This window comes from Callorhinus ursinus, unplaced genomic scaffold (genome assembly GCF_003265705.2).
Source record: "Callorhinus ursinus isolate GAN/ISIS: 27379988/994484 unplaced genomic scaffold, GSC_fseal_2.0 scaffold42, whole genome shotgun sequence".
Lineage (NCBI taxonomy): Eukaryota > Metazoa > Chordata > Mammalia > Carnivora > Otariidae > Callorhinus > Callorhinus ursinus.
In genome coordinates this window covers 12,203,823-12,229,201 of record NW_027397104.1, presented here as the reverse complement: position 1 = coordinate 12,229,201, position 25,379 = coordinate 12,203,823, and the positions used below count along the sequence as shown (strand labels likewise).

The following is a 25,379-nucleotide window of genomic DNA, read 5'->3' as shown; positions in this document are numbered from 1 at the left end:
TGCTGAAAACTGGCAGGAAAATAAATATCTACAGAATAGCCATGTGGCTTTATCTTTTAAAGTGAAATGGAATACAGATGCAGGAGCATATATACCCAGGTGGGGAATAAGAGATGTATTTGGAAAGCTGTAAAGAGGACAGGGCCTGGACAGGTGATTAAGGGTTGGGTCACATGGATACCTAAGGACGCATAAGGAAAGGTGTTCCAGAAGGAGGTACAGCACTAATAAAGGAGATGAGTAGGGAGGAAACAAAATATTCCATTGCTTCTAGAGCATATGGTGAGAAAGCCTGGATGAAAAGCCATGATCCCATTTGTTTGTAGGCAAAACTAAAACATTTGCATTTTTTCTGTGTAGCCAATGGGAACTCAGCTGAGACTTTCTTTGCAACTAGGGGCATAATATGATCATTAATGTTCAAGAAATCTAATGTGAAGGGGGGGTGAGGTGGACAAATTGAGAGAGGAATAAACTAGAGCTATAGAGATCAGGGAGGTGATACTGAAGCTTTTGGAATATTTAGAAAACATGCGGCCACTGTCAGGATGGAATGACTGGGATACATACACTACCTTCTCAGAATGTCTCAACATTTTTGAGGGAAGAAACCGTATTCCTCTCTTCACTGCTGTAGCAACAAAGGCAAGGACAGTGTGAGGGAGAAAGTGGGTTTGCAGGAAATGAGTCACGAATATAATAACAATGAACGGATATGCTGCAAATCAAAAACACCACATTGATTATGGCCCTTAAAGACAACTGGTCATCCCACATGAAGCTTTACTGAGTGCTAAATACTCCAGATCTTCTAAAATGGTGACATCGCTGGATGCCACACTTCAAGGCACTTTTGAACATGCATGGCACAGATGAAGAGCCTGGAAAATAACAATATTGCGTGAACCATCGCAACAATCACGTGTGATGTTTCAAGCAAGGGTTTGGAGTTTTTATCAAGACACGGGATGCAAGGGTTGTCTAGAGCGTTTTGAAAATGTTTTAAGGAAGTTCATGAAAAACTGTCAACAGTGTATTTCCTCCTAGTCCAGCATCAAGTCATGACATGGCAGTCACTGTGCAGGCAGGGATTCACAGCTAAGGAATGAGGGCGCAAGCTCATTGACAGAACTCTGCCGTCCACTGGGAGGTTTCCAAAGGAAAGCAGAAGTTAATGAGAAGAGCCCTTTGTGTGGCAGGCAGTCCACTGGCTGTGGCTTCAGCGCATGGAGCACGATGAACAGAGCCACTTGCAGTTTCACCTTCCCCCAGCAATCCAGGGCAGGCACTTTGATGTTTCCTGGTTTGCCCCCTGTTGCTTCCTCTTCAAAACCTTGAGGATGACTGAGCTTGTATCTCACACACACATATGAACCTCAGTGCAGCAACATTTCAAATTTGGTGCTTGTCTTTGAAGTGCAGTGGCTTGTACACATTAAAATTCTTGCCCCTAAAAGACTTCTTTTCTTGCAGTCTTTCCTTCCAAGTACCCATACATTTTCCATAGCCAGTTGAATTTAGAAGCCACAGGCTGAATCAGTAAACTTAATAAAATGTTGCCTCCTTTTCCTCATTGCTAGAGGCACCACTATCAGCATCCAAACATAACACATATGCAGCATATGTTGATTCACCTTTTTTCACTTCCTGTATTCAGTCAGTTTCTCCTTTTGAGATGCCTGTCCATCTGTCCATCCTTCCTACCCTTAAATGGGGTGGCCTGAGTAAGCTTATATTCAAAAGAGGAATGATGTCATCAAGAAGTTGAGAGCTGGGAAGTGATGCATGTTTAATTCTCCCCTCAAGCTTCTGTAGGATTCCAAGGAATGTTATTAGATAATATAGTATTATACAGTATAACATGGTATTAATAGATAACAGATGATTCCATATTAATAGATAATAGACAGGGTGGCATTGTTCCTATTCATTTCATGGTGATCACTTCATGGAGTACTGTGCACCTGCTTACCTTGGGTTAAGGGTGGATGATAAGAAGCAAAAAAAATTCACTGATAAAATGAGGAAAGCAGTATTTAAAATGTAAAATGAAAAAGTCATACCAAATCATACCAAATGATATTAAAGATAAGCCATATAAACATTTTTTCAAAATAAGGTGAGTATCTTATGAATAAAGTAAGTTTCAGTTAGCCAAAGACTTGGGATTATCTATGAATGTAAATGGTTTCAAGATTTCTTTCTTCCCTCCCTTTCTTCCTTCCTTCCTTCTTTCTTTTCTCCCTTCTTTCCTTCCTTCCTTCCTTCCTTCCTTCCTTCCTTCCTTCCTTCCTTCCTTCCTTCCTTCCCCCTTTCTTCTTTCTCCTCTAATCTTCTCCTCCCCTCTCTACTCCTCTTCTCTCCTCTCATCTTCTTTCTTTTTCAATAAAACACACAGGGTACAAAATGCAAAAAGGAGTAAATGAATAGGCAATGAGAAATACTTTATATACCGTTACTCAGCAACCAGTGAGCACTCCCCAAAGGCAGCCTATATTGCCAGGTTCTTGTGTATCCCCAAGAAACATTCCATGTACATTCAGTTACATATGAATAAAATAAATTAGTTTCTTAAGTATCACATTATAGAGTTGGGGAAAACAAGGCTTTGAAAGAGTTAAATGATAAGCTTCAAGGTTATGTGGAAAGTCAACAATGAAGTTGGGGATGAGCCCAGATTTTGTAATGTTTTTCTCTAGGCATTGTGCCATCTTGCAAATTTTATCTTCTATATGACAATATTTCTACCTTTTGTATGGATGGGCATATATCCAAAGGTTTTAAATTTGATTTTGGTTCAAAAGCTCACCCTAAGAATAAATTAAGTATTTGAATCTCCTTCATATGCAACATTTCAACCTAAACAAGTAGGGGTGTTAGTTCAGGACTCTGTGTTTCTTGAGGAGGATACTTAAGAATATCATCCTCAGCTTGAGAGGCTTTACTTCTTTCAGGGTCATAAAAATCCTCCTAAAAAGTAAAAAATAAACAAAAAATATACATATAATAATAAATTTTCAGTAAGAAAAGTTTACCGAAATGGTTCAAAATTTTAAATATTTTTTGTTAAATTTGGATTAAAATATATTTCTTCAGGTCCACATTTCAGATATTCATTCTGGATAAATGTTCTCAGTTTCGTAAGTCCTAACTCTTCTTAAGAACTTGCCTTTGCCAGTATATTTCCATTACATAGGACAGTAGAGAACGATTGCCATAAAAGATGAATAGGAATTGGTACTGTCCCCTTGCTAGTACCTTTAACATGAAGTCTTCAGAAAGAAGTTGAATTAAAAAAAAATTGATAAGTACCAAGTATCTACATTCAGCAGGTAAAATGTAGAAACTGAAAATATTTCATGCTATCAGTTCCAAATATGTAAAATGTCCCCCTTCACCTTAAGAAAAAATGGCAAAGAAATAGGTCTTTCTGCTATGGCATCCCAAATATCTCTGTTGCTTGCCCTCTGATACCATGTTCTAGTTTCCCTAAACATTTCTGGCTGTGTCTAGTTATGCTCTTGACTCACAGCTCTTTGGCTCTGTTCTTCTGGTTGTCTTCATTGAGGTGCTTAGCTCTTTGGTTTGTTTTTAAACCACAGAACAAAGGTAGAAAAGACACACTTGGAAAAGCAAGATGGTAAAGGAGAAATGTATGGTTATTTTTTTCAGTGTCACCATCTTGTTTTTACTCCTCATTGGGCAGATTAAGTTAAAGAAGACTATACCTGTTGCTAGAGACTTTCACCAAAAATCCTAAATCTGACTTTTACTCCCTCTAGCAGAAAATTAATTTAAAAAAGCATAGATCCTATCACAATTTGCCTGAGTCTTTGCCTCAGAAGCATACTCTTCACATACTCTTCACATTGATGATTTTGGAAGGTTTAATGCTTTAATTGCTTGCTTTGTTTTATTTACACAATGGAGAGTCATATAAAGGAACAATTCTTTATGCATAACTTAGTAATTCTCAATATTTTGGGAAATTGATATAATACTAAAATTTAAAGCATTGCATCCAAATTGACTCCCTTAACAAGAACAGTGCTCATTTAGATGTATCAATTCATCTACGTTAATCTAACACAATTCAAGCATCCATTTCCCTGCTGGTAGAACTCTTCAATTTTCTCATGATAGATTGTGTACAAAGGTTGCCATCAAAGTGACACATGACATTTCTTTCACAAGAGGCTGAGTCTATCCTTCCCTTCCCTTGAATCTGTGCTGGATTTGTGACTTGCTTTGAAAATACATTTAGTTGAACTGAGGTTAGTGCCAGTTCTAAGCTTAGGCCTTAAAACTCATGGAAACTTCTGTTTTCGTTCTGTTTTAATAAAGAAATACTTTACATAATGAATTATTTTAAAAGAGGCACAATAGCCTAAACATGAGTCAAAAAATAAAAGTATTTATGTTATGCTTAACAGAAGTAAGTGTAGCTGCCATCTGTCATATCACCATACATCACTATTACAATTACTATGTTCCCTATGCTGTACCTTTTATTCTCATGATTTATTCATTCCATAAGTGGAAGACTGTATCTTCCACTCCCCTTCATCCATTTTGCCCATCCCCCACCTCCCCATCAAATTATACACTTTGAATATGTGTAGGTTAATATATTTCAATTATACATTAATAAAGCTATAAAATGACAAAGTAATAAAATGCCTGTAATACTTATTTTTCATTTAAAAACATTTATTTATTCAACAAACATTTGACCTGTGTCAATGAAGGAGATATAATTATAAGTAAAATATATCCCTCTACAGGTGAGTAGAACCATGTAATTTACAGAAGATATAAAAGAACTCTAAGCAAAGGAAAATCATGCATAATGATTGAGGCAGAAAAGAAAGATGCCCTTCTTCTAAATAGCAGTGTAATTCAAGGACAGGCATGATGGCAGAAAATGACATTCCAACTGTGAAGCCTTGAATGTCATGAAAAGGAATTTGGTCTTTATCTATTATATAATTATATTTTAGAAAGATAATTAAGACAGAGAGAGAAGAGAGGAGGCTATTACATTTTTTTGAAGAGAGAGATGATGAAGCCTTGAGCTAAGGAGTGGCAAGGAAAAGAACCATATTAAATATGGAGGTAGAGATGACAGGTTCTGTGGGAGGTCAAAAGATTTAATGAACATAGATATATTTATCTTATTTTATTTTTTTAGATTTTATTTAAGTTCAGTTAATTAACATATAGTGTGTTAATTTGTTTCCGAGGTAGAGTTCAATGATTCATCAGTTGCATATAACACCCAATGCTCCTTACATCGCATGCCCTCCTTAATGCCCATCACCCAGTTACCCCATCCCCCCACCCACCTCTCCTTCAGCAACCCTCAGTTTGTTTCCTATAGTTAAGAGTCTCTTATGGTTTGTCTCCCTCTCTGATATATTTTAAAGTTCTCAATTGCTATTTCATATAAAGTATCATTGAACTAACATTTCACTTTAATAATATGAAATCATAGAGGCCTTCCTGTGATATATTTTTTGGCTTGGTGGTGGTAGAATTTTAATTCAAAGAATATATGCATTGATATTTTTATAGCTCTTATTACCACGTAACCTCACTCAATAAACTTATGTTTTTTCCACAAATAAAAAATTTATTTTTGATAATTTGATAGGTGAAAAATCGTTACTGTTTGTAATCTTAATTTGCATTTCTCATTATGAATCATATAGGGTATCCTCTCATACATTTGAAAGTCATTTATATTTACTTTTCTCGAATTGAAACTTCAGATCTTCTGCCTATTTTTAATTGAATTGTCAATCATTTTCTTATTGATTTGCAGAAAAGTCGTGGTTGAGTTTTAAATATGCTTTCTAAGTTTGTCATTTGTTTGTGTGTCTTTAATTATAGTGATTTTTTCCCATATAGTAAAAAAATTAATATAAGGTTAGTTGTATTAAACACCAAAAATAAAATATTATAGCAAAAATAGGAAAAAATTTTATAAAATTCTTGTTTTGTCCTCTAAAAAAATTTCAAGAATATATTGGCTCTGAAATATGAGATAGAAGATAATACAAGTAGGAAACATTGAGATGAAAAGAGCTTTTCTGAGAAGCCAGTAATACTGCAATGGGCATAAATGACATAAAGGAAGAAGAACATAATATAATAAACCTATCCTAACAATTTCTAAATGCATTTTAAAGTATAACTTGCTAACCAATGGAATATTACTCAGCCATAAAAGAGAACACAAAATCTTGCCATTTGCAACGACATGGATGGAGCTAGAGGGTACTATGCTAAGTGAAATAAGTCAGTCAGAGAAAGACAAATGCCATATGATTTCACTCATATGTGGAATTTAAGAAACAAAACAAATGAACAAAGTGGGGGGGGGAGAGAGAGAGAGAGAGGCAATAAAGAAACAGACTTAACCATAAAGAACAAACTGATCGTCACCAGAGGGGTGGTGGGTGAGAGGATGGGTGAACTAGGTGATGGGGATTAAGGAGGGCACTTGCTGTAATGAGCACTGAGTGTTGTATGGAAGTGATGAATCGCTATATTGTACACCTGAAATGAATATTACATTATATGTTAACTGACTGGAATTTGAATAGAAACTTTAAAAAACAAAAGGTGAATATGCAAGATCAGATGATGTATTGAAGGCAGAGTGTATTGAGGGCAGAGTGTTGGATAAATAAAGCTATTATATAGAAAGAAGGAACAAAATGTACAAAAGTCCCTGAAGATTGAAGAACGTATTTTGCATTCAGAGATATGAAAATAGTTCAATCTGAATGGAAGTATAGATTTCACCAGGATAGGCAAAGTTAGAATAAAGACGAGTAAGCAATGCCCAAATCCTCTCTGGACTTCACAGATCTTATAAATTGTTTATACTTTATCCTGAGGACAATGAGGAAGAAGTGCATATAGTCTGATTTGCATTTGAGAATAACCTGAAATACTGTCTTAAGCCCAGTTACACAGTTTCTTTTTGAGCTTTGTTCATCTCACTAAGTAACCACCTAATCACTACTGGATCCATCCACTTTTAAACGCATCCAACTGCCCACACCACTATTCACCTGTTGGAGACTCTCAACAGTTTCAGTATGAAATATCCTAGTCTATCCCATGTCACTCTTTCTCCTGGTTACCCTTCCTAATAGTTTGCATTCCCATGCTTAAATTACTGTTTTATTGAATCTCTTTTCTACTAAAGTGTACATGTTTGCAGGCAGAGATTGTGACTATTTTATTCATGTCTTCTCTATCAAAATCTAGAACACAGCCTGGCACTTAGTACTCAACTAATAGATAGTGAGTTCACTTTTGAATATGAGTTTCATGTGTCTGCAGCATATCCATGGACAGATGTATGAAAACAAGTGGTATGTAGCTCTGGAACTTACAAAAGGGTAGAGATAAGTGTTGATTGATGGTGAAGGGGCAACTGAGAGTTTTCAGTGGAAGATGTGTGGAACAAGAACAGAGGAGGGACTAGAGTACACTTCAAGCACTTCTTTGTCCCCATCTCACGTGGGTTCAGCCCACCATTTCTACAGCTTTTGCTGCTGCTGCCGCTGGCACAATCAGCTCCCGGGGTGAAACCTGATGCACCTCAGCTCAGCTACACATACTTATCTCTTCCTTTCGGTCCTAAAATTTCTCTAAGGAGAGTGGACTGCTTGTGGGAATGCTCAGCATTTATATACAGGTACAAAATTGAACGTCTGACCAAGTTACACCCATGTGGCCATCCTTGACCAACAAGAGAGCTAATGGATAAATTGTCCTCTCTTCTATTCCCTTGAGTATTAGAATTTTGAGGCTTCTTTTGCTTGAGCCCCTCAAAGGATTCCAACAAGATTACTCCACACTTGCTTGCAGTGCTGAGCAGCTCAATATTGTATCCTTATTTTGGCTTTCCCTCCTTCCCTGTTTAACTCTTCCCAGCCTCTTGTTGCTGTTCCCTGAGATTACTACCCAAATTAAACTACCTTCATGCAAGCCCAGTGTCTGCTTTCTGGAGAAAACCCAGGCTAAGACTGGCATTTAAGTTACAAGTAAAGGGGGGAAAAAAGCTAACATAGACTCACATGGGATACTTGGAGAAAAAGTCAGAAAATTAGGAATGTGGAGTCACAGAAATAATAATGATATTGATGAAAACGGTACTCGAGAAGGAATGGAATGTTCAAATTCAAATGATGCTGAGAGGAACAGTAAGATAAGCAAAAATTTCCATCAGATTTAGTGGCAGGAAGCTCACTGACATCTTGAAGAGGACAATTTTGATGGAGTGCAGCAGATAGAATCCTGAGTACAGTGAGTTAAAGAAAGATAAAGAAGTAAATTAAGTGGATAATGTAATTGTTGACAGGTTCTTATTCCCAATTTTTAAAAAATCCACTGGAAAAAAAATAAAGATTAGGACAAAACTCAGAAAACAATAAATGTGGCGAAGAGACAATAAAGGCAATGATAAAGATTCCTTGTTCTTTTCTTTTTTTTTTTTTGCAAGGATACAGATTTTTGTTACTGACAGCAAAGGAATAATACTCCAAAATATAACACAATATAATGGAAAATAGATAGGATATGATAGAATGGAAAACAGTTTAGATCGAGTTAAAAACAGAATTATTTTCTTGCAGGTATCCACCACCTAGAAGCTGGTAAATTTCATGGAAAGATACATGTGCCCACCTCTATCTTGACTCAATAAAATACTAAGTAACTGAGTGCTACAAAGAAAGTAAATATTCAAAAAGCAGTGATCATCAGAAATAATTTCAAAGCAATAATTTGTTAGAAAGTCAAGTGGAAAAATTAAAATGGATAAGAGATCCAGTATCTAAAACAAGCAAAAGTGTAAAATAATACCAATAAGTTCATCTAGAAATATTTCAGGCTACAATGTTAGCAAAAATATAGTTATTTGAATAAAAGAGAAGAAACACACCATAATTAAGGAAAGATGACAAAAATTCAGAAAGAAAGTGATCCTTTCCTAAAACTATCGTAAGTATAAGTACAATTGCAAACATAATCACAGAGGGATTTTTGGAAATTGTAAGATGATTATAAAACAAATCTATTAAATTGAATGAGAATAGTCAAGAAAGGAGTGAAAAATTCAATAAAATGACATGTCATATTTTAAAATGTGCTATATAGCCTTCTGATAATTAAGGCCTATTGTATTCCAGCAACAGTACAGTTTTATTAGTGGGAAAATGTGTAAGACTAACATAAAGGCAAAGGTAAACATCAGCATTTATATTGTAACAAGGAATGTGAAATGAGTAGTAAATGGATAGGTTACTTGAATAATGGTGTTAGGATAATTGGTTGCTATTTTTAGTTAAAAATAAAATTACATCCTTTCCTTAAAAATAAATAAAACTGAATTCCAGTTAGATTGCATATAAACATTAAAAACATAACCCAGACACATCCCAGACAAAACTATGAATAGCTTTGTAAATTAGAGATAGTAAGGGCTCTCAAAACATGACACCAAAGATAAAGACTATAATTAAAAATTCTGATAGAAGTGGTTACATAAAAATGTTAAATTTAAAAAACGCTCTGAAAAACACTATGCAAATTAAAGGCAAATCATGAACCAGGACGTTTTTTGCAATCTCGACGCCAAGGAGTTGCCCTTTTTATATATAGATATTTTTCACACAATAACAGTAATATATAAGTATACATCTATGATCTATGCATTACGTACTACTTGACTAATAATCTAGATGTTGGAACTACCTTGTCACTTAGGTTTCTCTGTGCTTTTCTCTATTTTCCTCATTTTCTTTACCAAGCATATTACTTCCCATACATAATACACTAAACGCTATTAAGGTTAAAAATTATCTTAGGTGGTTTCCAAAATGATTTTTCCATTCGTCCTTCCTGGACAATATGCCTGCAAGAGCAGAATGTTCTATTCTTTTTTTTTTTTTTTAAAGATTTATTTATTTATTTATTCATGAGAGACGGAGAGAGAGAGGGAGAGAGAGAGGCAGAGGGAGAAGCAGGCTCCCAAGGAGCAGGGAGCCCGATGCGGGACTTGATCCCAGGACCCTGGGATCATGACCTGAGCTGAAGGCAGACGCTTAACGACTGAGCCACCCAGGCACCCCAGAATGTTCTATTCTTAACACCAAGAACTATTCTTGCATTTTGATAATGACTTTAAATGTATTTTATGAATACTTCTTACCCTCCAATATAAACTATATAACAAAAACATAGAACTCAATACATACCTTTAAACTAACAGTGCAATAATGAACATCCAAATAACCACTACACATCATTCTGTCGTTATTAGTAGTGATTTATTTGATTTTCTGTATGGTTTAAACATCTGTATGCACTCCTATATAATTTGGGTTTGCCTCTTTTTGACTTTATAGGAGTACTTCATTTTATGTGCTGGTTCTATCAATTTTATATTGGTAAATTCAGCCACTGTTACTGGCTTATTGGATGTAGCTCATTTTCACTGTTGAAAAGTAGTTCTATGTCAAAATATAACTGTTTATCTCTTGTACTGTTGATTAACATGTGGATTGATTCCAGCATTAAGCTATCATTACCAGCGCTGCTATAAAAAAAATGTGTACAGGGATTCTGGTACATATGCAAACACCTGAGTAATTTCTGGGTCATGTGTTAATGCTCATTGCGAACTTAACTACATAGTAGCAAACAGCTTTCATATTTACACCTATTCAAAGCCACACTATTAGTACACTACATATTTGCAGTTGACAAACTATGCTAAGTTTGGGGGTGTATAGGTATACATTATTGTAATTACATTTATAATTTCTCCTATTATAAATACTATTGAGTACCTTTTCTTATTTAGATTATTGTTTTGTAAAGTGCCAAGTCAGTCTGTTACCCATTGTTTTCCATTGGTTTTGTTTGTTTACAAGAGTTTGTTGTTATTTTTTTTTTTTTTTAAATTTTAGTCTGGATATAAGTATGTTTCAGTTATATGTGCTGCAAATATTTTCTCTCACTCTGTGGCTTGCATTTTCATTCATTGATATCGTACTTTGGTGAACAAGAGTTCTTAGTTTAGGTAAGTTAATTTATTGGTCTTTCCCCTTATTTTAGTATTTGTATCTTGTCTAATAAAAATTCTTCAGAGGCGTCTGGTCGGCTCAGTCAGTTAAGTGTCTGCCTTTGGTTCAGGTCATGATCCCAGAGTCTCAGGATGGAGCCCTGCATTAGGGGTCACTGCTCAGTGTGGAGTCTGCTTCTACCTCTGACCCTCCCCCGTCTTCTGCTCTCTCTCTCAAATAAATAAATAAAATCTTTTTAAAAAAATTCTTCATTACTCCATGGTAATGAAGATGTTTTCTGCATTAACTTCTAAATATTTTTCAATTTTGCCTTTCACATTTAGGTCTATAATACAACTGAGAATCATTTTTGTACATATGTGGGAAGTTGGGGTTTGTTTAATATCTTAAAAAAATTTTTTTAAAGATTTTATTTATTTATTTGAGAGAGAGCATGCTCAAGAGAGCACAGGAGAGCAAGCATGAGCAGAGGGTGGGGGAGAAGGGCAGAGGGAGAGGGAGAAGCAGGCTCCCTGCTGAGCAGGGAGCCCAATGCAGAGCTTGATCCTGAACCAACTGAACCACTCAGGCACCCCTAATATCTTTTCTAAACTATTTCATGTAAACTCTGTAGTCTTTATCATATGTGGCCACTGAAATCTGTGTTCTATTAGCTTAAAGGTCAGCTAGAATTTTAACAGTTTCCTTAAAGGCTTGGAACCGAGAAGAGAAAGAGAGACAGAGAAAGAGAGAGAGAGGAAAAGAAAAAGAAAAATTCTCCAGTCTTTATAGATTGGCTTGTTATTGGTTCACTCCAACATTTGTCTGGGCCTTTTAAAACTCTGCCTTAGCCTATTCCTAATTGCATGGAAACTGAAGGCCAGCCAGAGGGAAAGCTTAGGGTCTTCTCAAGCCTTTTCTGAACATGCATTCAGCCATGTTTACGCACATGGACTTCTCCATTACCCAGTGTGTGAATGAGCTTTTAAATGCCCTTATTTTATCACGTTATCTCTTTTCCCAACCTCTTCCTTTCCAGGCTTTTTATCTGGGAAGTGTGTCTTTTTCTTACTACTCCTTGTCCCAGTCTACTGCAGCCAGTACTTTTGCCTTCATATCCTTCTGACAAAAACCACCAAGGAAGCCACCCCAGCCCTGGGAACACTTCAAGTCAGATGAAACAGAGGCAAGCCGGTCCTTGAGGGAACTAGATAGCTCAAAACACAAAACACAGTTCTTTGAGAATTGGGCCCATTATTGTTCCCTTTGGCACCAGCAACCTGAAGGGTGTATGGGCTGCCATCTTATGGCTGCCACCAATCTGGTAAGTGGGAGATGGTGGGAAGGCAATGTAAATTGCCACTGTGCTCTTACACAATACAGCAGCTCCTTTCTCTCGTAAGCTTTCCCCTCACTGTTTTAAGTTTTTCACTAAATTCCAAAAGTCCCAAAACATTGATTCTGATAGTTCTTTCCAGCTTATTTGTTTTTGTGTGTGTGTGAAGGGTCAGAGCCCCAAGGTTTACTACTCCTCCATTTTCAGTGATGTCATCCTCACCAGCTTTTATCTGTAATATTTTCATTATTCAACTCAAAATATTTGATAATTGTTATTATTTCGTCTTTGACCAAGGGTGTTACTTAGAAATGTATTTCTTAATTTCCAAATATTTGGGTATTTTCTAGTCATCCTTTTAAAAATTTTCTTGTGTAATTTCCAGATCAATGAATGTATGCAGGGTGCCTGGGTGGCTCAGTCATTGAGCACCTGCGTTCGGCTCAGGTCATGATCCCAGGGTCCTGGGATCGAGTCCCACATCGGGCTCCCTGCTTGGCAGGAAGTCTGCTTCTCCCGCTCCCACTGCCCCTGCTTGTGTTCCCTCTCTCACTGTGTCTCTCTCTGTCAAATAAATAAAATCTTTAAAAAAAAATGAATGTATGGATCTAATTTTTAAAAATTGTGGTGATTGGCTTTATGACTTATAATATGTTCAAATATTGTAAAGATTTTGTATGTGTTTTAAAAAAGTTTATTTTCAGTTCTTGGATATGGTGTTCTATATAGGTCCATCTAGTATTTGTATCTAAAGTCTTGCCAAATTTGTGCCTTCTTATTTGATCAGTTATAGAGGAATCAGCTCTTTATCTTAGCTAGGCTAAATGATGCGGCTGGCTGAGATAACCTTAAAATCTCAGTGATATAGTGTGAAGCCAGGCTGACGTTCTACATGAATTTTGGTCTGTGAGAATAAAGATAAGTTGATGTACATTTTAAAAGGATCATCCTAGCTGTGTTGTGGAGAATAGCCCTTAGGTAAAAAGGAGAGAACAGGCAAACAGGTTTGGAGGTTATTAAATAAGCATATAAAAGATGATGGTGGCCTGAAAAGAGAATTTTAGAAAACAAACTGGAGCTGATAAGTTGTGATCAGATTCTAGATATATTTTGAATGTAGAAATTATAGAATTTGATTATGGATTGGATATAGAGGGTAAGAGAAAGAAAGAAACCAATGATGCTTCCAAAGTTGTGGTCTGAACAACAAGACTGGGTGGAGAGATGAAAAAGAAACAGGAGGATATCAAGAATTCTCTAGTGGACATGTAAAGCTTGAGGTGTTTAATATCTCATTCTCTCTCTCTCAAATAAATAAATAAATAAAATCTTTAAAAAAAGATTTAATAAACATCCAAATAAAGAGGTAAAGGATTATATTTATGTGTCTAGAATTCAGGGAAGAATCAGGACTGAAGATAGAAATTAAGAGTTATATGCTTAGTATTTGGAACTCCTATAGAGGCCAGGAACAGGTCACTTGGAAATGAATATAGACAGAGAAAGAAAAGAGATCCCAGAACTTAGCCCTGGGCAACCTCAAAATTTAGTGATAGGGAAAAGGAAGAAGAAACTGCAAAGAAGCCTAAGAAGTGGTTTGTGATATAGAAAGAAAACCTTCAGAGATTATTATGTATGAGGTCAAGATAAGAAAGTTGTTGGTTTTTTTTTTTAATTATGGTGTTAATAGTGTCAAATACCCTGATGTTCAAAGTGAGGACCAGTCATTGGACTTAGAAATGTGCAGGACATTGATAATATGAACATGAGCAGTTTTGGATGTATGATGGGTAAGAATATTTAATTGGAGTAGGTTTAAATGTGAAAACGTGGAGAAGAGGGAATGACTTTTTGAGAAGTATTTTTCTAAATGATATTAGGTCAGTAACTAAAGGAGAATAGGGAGGTCAAGGAAGAGGTTTTTCTCTATGGAAGATAGTGTAGCATGTTTGTATCATCCAGTAGATGGGATTTTTGAGCTACACAACTTGAATGGTCAAGAAGGAATACTAACCATGACCCCCCAAAAATGCTGGGCAGGGATACATGATCAGATAATCTATCCTAAGAATAAACAGGGGCAAAAATATGAATGCATGTTGGCAGGTTTGGGAATATGGAACTTCTCTCCTTTTTGCTTTCATTTTCTGAGGGAGAAAAGAAACAAAATCACCAAATTAGATAAGGAGCAGAAAAAAGGCTCTTAGGTTTTGGGAAGAGAAGCAAAGATTTGAAATTTGTACCTAGGAGACTGGGAGAGTGAATAAACAATGGCAGTACAGAGGGTGTATATAGGCAGCACTGCAGGCCCACGCGAGTTTTTAACCATAGAGGTTGAATGTCATTAAGGTTGTGTGTTTTAATCCTGTCACAGTCCTCTTTCCAGAGGCAGGGTGAAGTGTCTTGGAGTGTCTGAAGAGTTGGATGTAATTTGCCAGGGAAGAATGATGGAGGGAGAGAATGCAAGGCAGAGGTGAAAGTGTAAGCGAGGGAATATTATGACTATGGAGCATGGTGTCCAATCCAGATGAGGCTGGAAGAAAAGATGGATGGGAGACATTTAGAAGGTACAAATGATTTTTTTTTTTCCCTAGAGATAACTACTGATTTTTAGTGAATTTACTTACAGTCTGTTTCCCATTACCCACAACAGTATCTAATTGTACACATTGATGACTTCCTTAAATTTTTTTTAATTTTGTGATAACAGATTCACATGCAGTTATAAGAAATGGCACAGACATATTCTGCATACCCTTTAGTCAGTTTCCCTCAAAGGTAACATCTTGCATAACTAGAGCATACACGGCCAGGAAATTGACATTGATATAATCTACCAACATTCTTCAGGTTTTACCAGTTTCATATGCACTTGGTATGTATGTATGTATGCATGTGTGTATCTTTGGTTCTGTACAGTTTTACAACATGTATACGTTTGTGTATCTACCACAATCAAGATACAGAACAGTTCCACTACTGCATCCTTTATGCCATACTTTTATAGACACAGCCACTACCCTCCCTCCCTGGCAAGCACTAATGTGTTCTTAATCTGAATAGTTTTGTCATTTCATGAGTATTATAGAAATGGAATCATATAGTATTTCCCATGTTGAGACTGGATTTATGTCACTCAGCAGAATTCCCTTGAGATTTATCCAAGTTGTATGGGTCTACAGTTTTGTTTTATTGCTGAGTAGTAATTCATGATGTGGTCTACCCCAGTTTGTTTGACCATTCACCAGTTGAAGGACATCTGACTTGCCTCCAGTATTTGGCTGTTATAAATAAAGCTATTATAAACATTTGTTTATAAACAAATGTATATAAACATCTGTGTAAACATAACTTTTGAGTTCTTTGGGACAAATGCCCAAGTATGCAATTGCTGAGTTGTTTGAAAATGTTTAGTTTTGTAAGAAACTAGCATCCCCTTTACTTGCATCACTGTTCTATTTTAGAATCCCACCAACAGTGTTTGACATATCTTTGCCCATGTTCTAATGGGATTATTTGTTTTTACTATTGACTTTTGAGAATCCTTTATATATTTTAGATATTGGTCCTTTGTCGGTTATGTGGATCACAAATATTTCTTCCCAGTCTGTAACTTGTCTTTTCATCCTTGTCACAAGATCTCCCATGGAGCAAATCGTTTTAAAATTTTGATGAGATCAAACTTTGTTATTTTTCCTTTTGTGGATTTTGCTTTTGTTATCAAGTTTAAGAACTCTTTGCCTAGACCATTTCCAAAGATTTTCTGAAAGTTCTTTTCTAAAATGTTTGGTTTTACATTTAAGTCTGTGATCAGTTTTGAGTAAAACTCCGAAATTTAGACTGAGCTTCAGTGTCTTTGCCTATGGATTTCCGATTGCTTCATTTGTCAAAATGTCTATCCTTCCTCCACTGAATTGCTTTTGCTCAGTTGTTAAAAATAAGTTGGAAATATTTGAGTGGGTCTATTTCTGGGTCTGCTATTCTGTTCCCTTGTTCTATGTGTCTATTTCTCTCTAAATATCATAGTCTTGATTACTGTAGCTATCTAAGAGGCTTTAATATTAGAAGGATTATTCCTCCCACTTTATTCTTCTTTTTCAAAATTGTTTTAGCTATTCATAATCACTTTTTATACATCTGCAAAAAAATATTGCTTAGGTTTAGGTCTGAATTACATCCCCCCTATTGATTCATTTAAGGAAAATTGACATCTTTACTCTTCCCATCCATGACCACATTATGTCACTCCATTTACTTAGGTCTTTTTCTTTTATTTCATTCATCAGAATTTTGTAATTTTCACAATACAAATCCAGTGCATATTTTATTAAGTGTAGATATTTCATATATATTTTGCAAATCCATGTACGTTATTTTCTTTGGAGTAATTTTAATGATATTATTTTTTATAACCGTTTCTATAGGTCAATTGTTAGTATATAGAAATGCAATATGTTGTGTGATTTTGTATTTTGCAATCATAATGAACTCACTTATTAATTCAAGGAGTATTTTTTTAATATTCCTTCAGAGTTTCTCATAGATAAACATGTCATATGCAAATACAAATTTATTTCCTCCTTTCCAATTTTTGTGCTTCTTATTTCTTATCCTTGCACTGTTTTAGTAGCTAGAACTTCTGGTAATATGTTGCATAAGAGTGGTTAGAGTAGACAGTACTCTCTCATTCCGTCTTTGCAGAACACTAACCAGTTTTTCATCATTAAGTATGATGTTAGCTGCAGGCTTTTTGTACATGCTTTTTAAAAATTGAGATAATTCCTCTTTATTCCTAGATTACTGAGAGTTTTTATCCAAAATGTGTATTGGATTTTTTTCAAATGTTTTTCGCAACCTTGATATAGTAGATTATATTGATTTTTTAAAATATTTTCAGTTGGAAAGAGCAGTTTAAACTGAATGTCATTAAAGTGTTTTATTTTTTATAAATCTTATATATAATATATAATATAATATTTATGTATACATTATATTAGATTAGATATATTTAATTATATATATTTAATTATATGTATAAATATTATGATCTCATATTCAACAATGCGAGCACATTGTTTGGTCCATCTTCAAAACTTGGAAAGGACATATGCAAGTAGATGAAATATTTGAAAACATATTTAGCTTCATAGTAAATGTGACTTTTAGTTTTCAAAAGTTGAGATTGTTTATGTTATTCCATTCTCTAATCTTTGGCAGAATTTCTATCATGAGGGACAGTAGAAAATGTGTTACAGTAACTGTCCAACCACTGATGCTATCTCCTCTGTTTTCTAAATATTACAAATGTTAATGGGATCATAAAAACACATAGTCTAGGGTGACTTTTTTTAAAATAAATAAAGAGTATACTGAGATTCCCGAGAACACTTCTGTAGTTCTAGCTGGGATGAAGCAAAGCACCACAACAGATTTCTCTAATGACTTTTGGTTGTGTCAGAAGAAAGTCACACTGAAGCTCTGAGGGACTCAAGAGAGGAAGAGGAGAAGTCAGTTTTTCTCATAGTAATAGACTGGACAAAACAAGAAATAAATTATTCCGGTGCTTTTTCAAAGAGGAAATAAGGAAGAAACAACCAGAGCAACAAAGAGGGGTGGCTATGTAAGATTCTGGAAGATTGTTCCGTGTTGACTGCCTTTTGTTAGGCCCTATTTTCCATTGGTAATTAGTGATAAAATCCTTATACTGAAAAGAGCTTATTTTCACTAGCCTCCAGGAGAAAGGTAGCTAGTTCTATAGAAGAGAGAAATACATTTAAACATCTGCAACTTGCAATTAGAAAATAAGGCATGAATAAGAAGCCAGTCTGGGATCCAGAATGTGACCTAGGAGATTACTTAAATCATAAGAGGTCCACAGAGGGTTTGTAATCATTTATAACGTACTAATCTAGATATTTTTATGGTTTTATATAATAGCATCATTACAAATGTATCATTGATGTACCATAAATAGAATAACAGCTAGTGAAAAAACAATTATATAACAGATGTATATATCCTCAATCCTACAAGAAGAAAAACATCACAGTAAAACCTCATTAAAAAGATCAGAAAAAACTTCAAAACATTAATTTGGTAGAAATGTAAAGTTTAAAGTCGGTAAATGGGGGTGCCTGGGTGGCGCAGTCGTTAAGCGTCTGCCTTCGGCTCAGGTCATGATCCCAGGGTCCTGGGTTCAAGCCCCACATCGGGCTCCCTGCTCGGCGGGAAGCCTGCTTCTCCCTCTCCCACTCCCCCTGCTTGTGTTCCCTCTCTCATTGTCTCTCCTTCTGTGAAATAAATAAAATCTTAAAATAAAGTGGGTAAATGAATCTAGTTATTTAAACACTGATACGGAAAGAAAATGGATCTAATTCTCTCATTTGTATGCATAAGGTTTTTTTCCCTAGCCATTTCAACAACAACAACAAAAGGAATAGAGGCCAATTTAAAATGTTTGTTTGGATAGAATCTATGACTTCCAGTTATATTTTTTATCCTACGTTGTGAAACATTCAGGTAATATATATTTAAGATTGCCAGAGATATTACATGTATCAGAAGAATCATATATTTATAATGGAACTACTACATGTGCAATGAATGCTTTCATAGACTCAATACTTAGAGTCCTATAATAAATATTTGGAGGACTTCAGTTTTGACCAAGATGGAGTAGTACCATTCTTCCCAGGTCCTCCCTCTTACAACTAAAATATCCTGGACATAACAAGCAGAGTAAGCCTCTCAAAAGTGGCAAGAGGGCACATTGCCTAGGGATTTCAGGACTTGACCAAAAACATGATAGTGAGTTCTCTGGGTTTTCTTATTGTTTTCCAAATATCACAGAAAACTCCAAAATACCTATCAATAGACACAGGTAGAAAAAACTAGGAAAAGCCTGTCCCTCCGAATCATTCGATCAGGACAAGGGTAGCCAAATGGAACAGAAAACATCTGAGCAACACTTACCCTATTCCACTCAAGCACAAATGGAAATACTGCCTTCACTGTGACTTCGGTGAGGAGAAATGGGAAGCAGATATTCTACCCAGCTATACCCATCCCCTCTATGGAAGCAACAACTGTCACTCTGATTTCCCAGTTGGGTGGTGTTGACCGACCAGGCAAGGAGTTGATCTTCTGTACCCTGCCCAGCAGAAGCAAGTAGAGTTCTGATTCCCCGACTAGGGTAGTGTGCCAGCAGGGTCCAACGTGAGCTAAGCCTCTACCTCCTCCACATGGTAGGTGTGAGACTTAATGAGATGGTGTGAGCTGATGCAGCTAATCACTGCATCCCCAGTGCTTCCCCTCCCCTTCTCCATAGGTGTTAGTGGGACCCAGCAGAGACCACAGAAATATTCCCAACAGATTTTGATGACAGAACAAAAACAACTTAATGGAGGAAGAATAGCCATTTTAACAAATGGAGCAACTGGAAAGTCATAGACAAGAAGAATTTTTTTAATAAACCTCAATATGAACCTCAGACCTTAACTCAAAATTGATCGTAAACTTAAATGTAAAATTTTTTAGAAAAAAAAATCAGGAAAAATATTTAGAATCTAGGATTAGACAAAATTCTTTTTTTAAAAATTTTTATTTATTTATTTGAGAGAAAGAGTGAGGGGAGGAATGGGGGAGAAGCGGAGAGGCCGGGAAGGGGACAAGCAGACTCCAAGCTGAGCTTGGAGCCCTGCACAGGGGCTTGATCCCAGAGGGACTTGATCCCAGGACCCTGAGACTGTGACCCGAGCTGTAACCAAGAGTGAGATGCTTAACCTACTGAGGCACCCAGGCGCCCCTAGGACTAGACAAAGTTAAATTTGACAGCCTTGTAAAGGGGATGAAAATACAAGCTACAAACTGAGAGAAAATATTTGCAAGCCATATATCTGACAGTGCTAGTATTAGAAAGAACTCTCAAAACTCAACAGTAAGAAAACTAAACAAACCAATTAGAGGGGGAGCAAAATATATGGACAGCATTTCAATGAAAAGGATATGGACATGCAAATAGACACATGAAAATATATTCAGTATCATTAACCATTAGGAAAATACAAATTAAAACCTCAATGACATATAATTAAGCACTATTTATAATGGCTAAAAAAATAATGAAAATAACAAATGCTGGTAAGGATGTGGAAAAAACGGACCATTCATATGCTACTGGTGGGAATAAAAGTGGTCAGTTTTGGCCAATTTTCTAATAAAGATAGAACTTTTTTTTTGCTCTAGATTTTTTCCAAGAGTTGCCTGAAAATCTTTCTTAATGGTGCATATTTTGTTTAATAAAGTTAGTTATTTACTAAACACAACAAAACAACTTACTATTTACTATAACTAAGTCAATGTTGTATGGACTAATAGAAAAACAGATCAATTAGAGTAAAAAGTCCAAACATGACCTCCCACATATATAGAAAATTGATTTTTGGCAAATGCTCCAAGATATTCCAATGGGAATGGAGATTTTTTTCAACAAATTCTGCTTGAACCACTGTATATACGTATGGGAAAAGAATTTTACCTTGACACTTACCTTACAACATATATAAGTATTTGAGATGGATCATACACATAAACATAATCTAAATGCATGTGCCTTTTTGAGAAATCATAGAAAAATATTTGCTTAATTTTATTGTAGGGAAAATTTCTTTGATATGATAAAAAGTCATGAAATATAAAGGAAAAAATAGAAAAATTGATTTTCACCTAAATTAAATATTTTGGTCATCAAAACCACTGATAAGAAAATGAAAAAAAAGCAAGCCATAGAATTAGGGAACATATTCTCAAAACACATAACACATATCTCAAAAAAGATTTTATTCCATATACATGAAAAATATATAGAAATCAGTAGATAAACAACCCAATTTAAAAGGGGATCAGAGGGGTGCCTGGGTGGCTCAGTCGTTAAGCATCTGCCTTCAGCTCAGGTCATGATCCCAGGGTCCTGGGATGGAGCCCCACGTCTGGCTCTCTGCTCAGCGGGAAGCCTTCTTCTCCCTCTCCCACTCCCCCTGCTTGCGTTCCCTCTCTCGCTGTGTCTCTCTCTCTCTCTGTCAAAACAAATAAATGAAATCTTTAATTAAATAAAATTTAAAAGGGGACAGGAATAGATTCTGCCCACAAAAAAGTAGTTTAGTGAAGTGTAGTTTCCTTCCTGGGAATTTACCCATGGTAAATGAATAATTACATCCCATCAAAGACTTGTATATGCATGTACAAATGTATGAAAGTTTTTCCAATCATGTACTAAAGTTTACAGCAAATTCTACTGATAATCTCCCCCAAAATAAAAATAATTCAAATATCCCCACAATGGGAGAATGAATAACCAATCTTAGTGTAGGAAAAGTTTTAACAGTGCAAAAAAGCACTAAAAATGAAAGAAAAATTATCAACTGGATTTCACCAAAATTAAAATGTTCTGCATTTTTCTGATATCTATTGATGTTAAGCATCCTTTTATGCACAAATTGGCTGCATCCATACGTATCATGGAAATGTAAATTAAAACAAGATTAAGAACTATTTCACGTTTAAAAGAAGACTAAGGATTTGGAAAAACTGGAAGTCCTGACTTCCCATCGGGAATGTAAAATAACATGACTACTTCAGACACCAGTTTGATAAGTTTTCATACAGTCAAACAGAAACTGGCCTCATGACTCATTCTTTCTCTCCTGGGATTTTACTCTATGTTAAATGAAAACTTGTGTCTACATAAAGACTTGTAGATAATGTGTAAATGTTCATAGCACCTTAACTCCTAATACCCTAAACTGGAAACAATCTAAATATTCCTTAATAGGAGAAAAAGTAAGAAATCTGTGGCACATTATTACAATGAAATATGACAAAGCTTTAAAAACAAACTACTGATACATGCAACAGCATGGATGAATTTCCAAATTTTTATTTTCAGTGAAAGAGATTGAGGTAGGAAAAGACATTAGGGCTCAAAGCTGACGGCCAAGAAAGAAATCTTGAGACATCTTTGGTGCAAAAAGGTGATTTTATTAAAGCACGGAGACAGGATGCGTGAGCAGAAAAAACTGCGCTGGGGTCATGAAGAGTGGCCTATTTTATACTTTCAAGTTGGGAGGAGGTTAGGGATAGCGTAAGTCTCTAAGGAATTTTGGAAGCAAAGTTTCCAGGACCTTGAGGGGGCTAACTATGGTGGGAAAAGGTCATTTATTACTGTCTAATAAAACCTGAGTTATGAGACCCTTCACATGTATTTCAGTGGGTCATATGCTTGGGGGATGATTGCCAACATGTATCTTGGGGGATAGAGATAAAGGAAGTTTCCAAAGGAATTTTTATATGTTAAAGTAGACTCACAGGGTCCTGGGGTTGGGCTAAGATTGCCTTTTGCCCTTAGCAATTTATTAATATGGATGTAGGTGAGTTCCTAGAGGAATGTCACTGTGTCTGTCTTAAGGACTTGTCAGTGGGCTGTAAGTAGTAGGAAATTTAATAATTTTTCTTCTGCCTTTGTTTCCCACATCAGAGATCATCCATGTATTTAAAAAGTTCAAACTGAATTATATGCCTTTCGTGAAAGTCAAGATTAAGCAAAAATAGTCTATGATCACAGAAATTGGATCAGAGATTGACTTTGGGGTGGAAATTGACTGGAAAGGAGCATAAGAAAGCTCAGGGCTAAAAGAAATGTTCTATATCTTGACCGGATTGGTGATTACTTAAGTTTATATGTATGTCAATGCTCACTAAACTCCATACTAAAATTTGCGCATTTTTGTTCATGTAAATTATATATTATGAATAAAAATATTTTTATTATGTTATGTTAGTCACTGTACAGTACATCATTAGTTTTTGACGTAGTGTTCCATGATTCATTGCTTTCGTATAACACCCAGTGCTCCATGCAGAGCGTGCCCTCTTTAATACCCATCACCAGGCTAACCCATCCCCCCACCCCCTCCCCTCTAGAACCCTCAGTTTGTTTCTCAGAGTCCATCGTCTCTCATGGTTCGTCTCCCCCTCCTATTTCCCCCCCTTCATTCTTCCCTTCCTTCTCCTAATGTCCTCCCTGCTATTCCTTATGTTCCACAAATAAGTGAAACCATATGATAATTGACTTTCTCTGCTTGACTTATTTCACTTAGCATCATCTCCTCCAGTCCCATCCACGTTGATGCCGAAGTTGGGTATTCAACAACAAATGTTGGAGAGGTTGTGGAGAAAGGGGAACCCTCTTACACTGTTGGTGGGAATGCAAGTTGGTACAGCCACTTTGGAAAACAATGTGGAGGTTCCTCAAAAGATTAAAAATAGAGCTGCCCTATGGCCCAGCAATTGCACTCCTGGGTATTTACCCCGAAGACACAGATGTAGTGAAAAGAAGGGCCATATGCACCCCAATGTTCATAGCAGCAATGTCCGCAATAGCCAAACTGTGGAAAGAGCCGAGATGCCCTTCAACAGACGAATGGATAAAGAAGATGTGGTATATATATACCATGGAATATTACTCAGCCATCTGAATAAAAATATTTTTATTTTTTATTTTATTTATTTATTTATTTATTTATTATATTTTATATTATATCTTATAATATAGAATATATAATATTCTATATTATAAAATACAGTTATTTTTTAAATTTTGTGGTATTTGTGGCATTTTATAAGTTGTATAATTTCTTTTCTCATTCTAATGGATATTTGGTTTATACTTAACTTTATATTTGTGATTTTACATTCTTTCTCTGAAAGATAGCTCCCATGATTATATAAGCTTCAGGCCCCAGAAAAGTAAATACGGGGAGGACCTACCGGTAGCGGCCAGACAGCCCAGATTCGCGAAGGGTCTCGGCGTGCCGCGGCCAGCAGGCACCCGGCACGCCCGCCCCGCCCCCACGACGCCCGAGAGGAAGGTCAGCTCCCCGGAGGGGGCGTCGAAGGAGGAGCCCAAGAGGAGGTCGGCGAGGTTGTCAGCTAAACCTGCTCCTGCAAAGTGGAAACGAAGCCAAAAAAGGCGGCAGGAAAGGATAAATCTTTAGACAAAAAAGTGCAAACAAAGGGCAAAAGGGGAGCAAAGGGAAAACAGGCTGAAGTGGCTAACCAAGAAACGAAAGAAGACTTACCTGCAGAAAACGGAGAAACTAAAAATGAGGAGAGTCCAGCCTCCGATGAAGCAGGAGAGAAAGAAGCCAAGTCTGATTAATACCATAAACCATGTCTTACCAGTGGTCCCTGTCGCCCTTCTTGTACAATCCAGAGGAATATTTTTATCAACTAAATGCAAGTTTTTTAGTAGCTCTAGAAACATTTTTAAGAAGGAGGGAATCCCACCTCATCCCATTTTTTAAGTGTAAATGCTTTTTTTTAAGAGGTGAAATCATTTGCTGGTTGTTTATTTTTTGGTACAACCAGGAAATAGTGAGATATTGAATGTGGGAGGCTTTGATTGTCTTGGGTGTCAGCTCAACATTCCATAGCTGGGGTAGTTTTTATATCCTATAATACCAAGCATACTAGATGGCAATTTGGAGTCGGTCGTGCATTTACTATGTCTTGAATATTTTAAATTACTTCTATTCCCATGTTGTGTTTGGTAGAATTGTTTCCTAAAGAAAACCACTCCTAGATCTTGGCTCTCCCGGTCCGAATTCTTGTGCACTCTGTAACATCTTGGTCGTGGTAGTCCGGTTTTCCTAGTAACTCTGTTAATGTGCTGTGCAAGATTGAGAATCTGAGTATGTAGTATATATATTAAATTGTGAATTAATGAGACTTAACAATGTAACAGTGTATCAGCATTTGAAGATCTTGGTACTTGATATACTGTTAAGGAAAATTTGCCTCCAAATTTTAAGCTGGAAGGTCACTGGAATAACTTTTAGAAAAGAATCACAACTACATGGTTTTTTTAGATTTTTGGTACGTATGTTAAGAATTGTGTACAA

General features: G+C 36.1%; 1 pseudogene; it reads left to right on the top strand.

Moving 5' to 3' along the window:
* Positions 1–8,131: 8,131 nt before the first annotated feature.
* On the top strand, positions 8,132–24,707 carry LOC112809569 (non-histone chromosomal protein HMG-14 pseudogene; annotated as a pseudogene).
* The last annotated feature ends 672 nt before the right edge of the window (positions 24,708–25,379 follow it).